The sequence below is a fragment of the Carassius carassius genome, chromosome 50 (assembly GCF_963082965.1).
Source record: "Carassius carassius chromosome 50, fCarCar2.1, whole genome shotgun sequence".
Lineage (NCBI taxonomy): Eukaryota > Metazoa > Chordata > Actinopteri > Cypriniformes > Cyprinidae > Carassius > Carassius carassius.
In genome coordinates this window covers 7,993,358-7,996,934 of record NC_081804.1, presented here as the reverse complement: position 1 = coordinate 7,996,934, position 3,577 = coordinate 7,993,358, and positions in this window count along the sequence as shown.

Genomic DNA, 3,577 nt, shown 5'->3' with positions numbered 1-3,577 from the left:
TAACAAAAATTTTCAGGAATACACATGATATGCTCATTTTGCCATTGTTTGCTCCTAAAAACCGTTGTTTCATGCAGGAAATTCAAAAGCCATGGCCATTGAGGCAGAGGTGAGCGGTGCCTCTTTGCTCCATAGAACGTAGTTTATGTAGATTTGCGCATGCGCAGTCAGTTCTCATGCTGTCTTGAATTATCAACATTGAGGCAGAGACCGAGCTTGCTTCATGTCACGTGATCTACTCGCTCTCACTCAATCCGCGCGCTTCCCGAATACTAGCATCTTTTTAATCCTGGTGTGCCGTCGCCAGACGCTCATTGCGTGTCGGTGTGTGCGCCTAGCAGTTTGTAGGAGCGAATAAGCTGTTTTTGTACTTTAAAGCTGTACTGCTGACGCAATGTTTTCTGACTGTAGCCTGGTGCGCCGTCACCAGACCAAAAGTGTGTGTGTGTGCGCGCCGTGGCTGTCTGTGCGCGTTTGCGCATTTTGATGGAGTGACTAGGCTGCCGCGCCGCCTCCTTCTCTGTGTCCCGCACAAAACATTTGTTTGTTGTATAAGTCATAAGATAGATGTGTCCATTAATTTGATTATTATATTTGATTGTGCATTAGCCTCACATGACTGACTTTGCTGAATGCAGGCAGCGATCTGATGATGCCTGATATGAACTTGGGTTGCTAAATTAACTGAATGAATATATGAACATATATTCCACACATTGATAGGTCACAGCCTACCCATGACAAGATTTCACCGCACGTTACTGCGGTTCGCCTATGTGTGATGCTCCGTTTTGCTGACTTCAAAACTCCGTAGCAACTATAAAAATGAGTTAGATAGGAGCTTTAATGCTTAAGTTTATAAATGCAACAGTCTTTGACCGTATTCGGCGCATGAATGGACCGGATTAGTAGTGGTTCAAGAACTAGTCAAACTCTTGCAAATTGTGTGCTTCTGATTTATACGGGTAATCTGCAGGAAGTGCAAAAAGATGTTTATCAGTGCGTCACATGTTCACTCATAATTTAAGAATTCAGGTGTTCAGAACATGAGAACTCAGTTGCGCTTAAGAATCTTCTTACGAACTTCTTGGAATTTATCATAAGTTATGTTTAAGATTTGTGAGTCTGACCCCTGCTTTGGTTTGCCACATCACTAAGAGCACAAAATCCGATGCTCTTATTTTCTCAGACACTTGCTAGATAAGGCTTACCAAAACCGTTACTGGTTTAATTTTACACTTCCTTGGTTTGTATATGGACGGGGGGGGGGCTGATTGTGGCCATGTATGTAGTGAACCAAGTGATCAGGAAAGCGGTCCGGGAAGTGGTCAGGGTAGCGGTTTTGGTCAGGGAAGTGGTTACGGTCAGGGTAGCGGCTTTGGTCAGGGAAGTGGTCAGGGAAGTGGTCAGGGTAGGTCAGGGTAGCGGTTACGGTCAGGGTAGCGGTTACGGTCAAGGTCAGGGAAGTGGTCAAGGTCAGGGACAGGGAAGTGGTCAGGGATGTGATCGGGGTCGTGGATGTGGGTTGAGACGTGGTCATTGAAATGGGCATTTTGCATAATACTTGCAGGAGATCTCTTCAATTCAGTGCTTTATTCATCTGGCATGTTTTCCCTGTTTGCGTAAACGGTTTAGAAAGCTTTCAGGTCTGTCTCCCCAGCAGCCTCAAATCAAATAAAAAAAAAAACATTATTTAAAGAGTTGGTGTCTGGCACTTTTTTTATAAAATCAATTCAATTAAGGGTGCACTCACACTTGTAATGTTTGGTTAGATTAAAAACCCTGGTGTGATTTGCTGTTAGTATGGTACATTTGAGTGTAAATGCTGCCATCCAAACTCTGGTACGCACACCAAACAAGTGGACCGAGATCACGAAAAAGATGGATCTCCGTCCACTTCCAAACAAACTCTGGTGCAGTTTGAATGCAACAGACCATACCAAAAGAGTAATGACAAGATGTGACCAATTTGATGACATGGTTTAACCAAAATGCCGAATCTGGCAATATGATGTTGCGATACTGTCAGCAAGGTGATATATTAGGATATTTCTTATTTTAGGAATAGGATATTTTTAGGAAAGTTGTCATTAAGAACTGTTTATTTGCATAGCGCTTTTTACAATAAAAATCATTGCAATTTAATTTTACGGAAAACTAATTTTCTGCAATATTTAGTAGTGGCTTATCAGTGGTGATTTTCTATTTGTACGTGTGGCAGAAGTGTACAGAAAAATCAAAGACTTAAACAGACGATGATCACTAACAGCAATTATGTGATACAATCAAACTTATAGCAAAATTAGGTAGATCTGTGTAAGAACACTAAACCATATGCAAACCTTAGGAATGAGTAAATAAGATTTAACCAGACCACAGTGGGATCTGCATTTGCAATCAGTCCCAGTAACATACTGCACAAAAATTTTAATAACCTTGAGTAAAGTAGGGTAGGGGTGTTGGGAATTAAAGCGCTTGCAGGATCCTTTAGTTAAATGTATAACACAAATCTATTTTTTTTTTAAAAAGACCATATATTATTAGAACCTGCTTTTAAAAGTTCAGTTTACAATTGTGACATACAATGTCATAACCTTTTAATCTGAACAAAAAATTACATCTTTATAGGGCTTGGGTGCCGCGTTGCATTCTGGGACGTGGCGGCCATGTTGATGGCCTCGCGAATGTAAACACACAGCAAAAAGTAGAGTTGGCAGAATGAAAAATGATAAAATTGCGACAACTTGCTGCCGCACTTTTGCATTAATGATATCTTCGGCTACCTTGTATGTTTTGTGAGCACCTACACTTCAGAACAGTTCCGAAGCTATAAGTCATTGGAGTCTCATGTGCAGTTCACAAATAGATGGGTTCAGGAGCTGCAGATCATGGAACCGGAGTTGTGCCCAATTTCGACCCCCTGCTGAATTATCACCCACCTTGTTTAAATCGCTACCTGATTGCCTAATCCTAACCACACCCCTAACCCCTCCCCCACACCTACTCCTAAACCTATCAATACTAGGGGGGGTAATAATTCGGCAGGGGGTCGAAATTGGGCACAACACCGGCAAACAGTATACAGTAATCCGGACAAAGGTAGGGGAGAGCGGGGTTGAAAGTAACAAAGCGATTTTCTCAGAGCCTATTACTGTATTTGCATTCCCAGCTATGACGGTATATTCAGCCTTCAATCCTTGATGGAGCTGAGAAAGATCACGTGATTTCCTCATCATTTCCCGCAGTTAGGTCGGTAAAACTGTTTGAGTACAAAAAGTAAATTATTGAAGCGGTAATTTTTAATTGTGTTTTTTTGTTTCATGTATCACAGTAATGATCAATCTACAGGTTATTTAGTGCTTTAACACATCCTAAAGTTTGCATTATCAAAGTTTTTTAGTATAAAAGTAAATTCGGTTTAAATGCCAGGAGTTCCTGTCGGGACGAAAGTAACAGTTGTTACTTTTGTCCCGCTACAGTGACAAGTATTTATTTTGTTCCGGTACATGCTATTCTGTGAATTTCTGTCTCTTGCATCATTTATTAAAATGTTTGTCATATTATACCAAAAGAATGT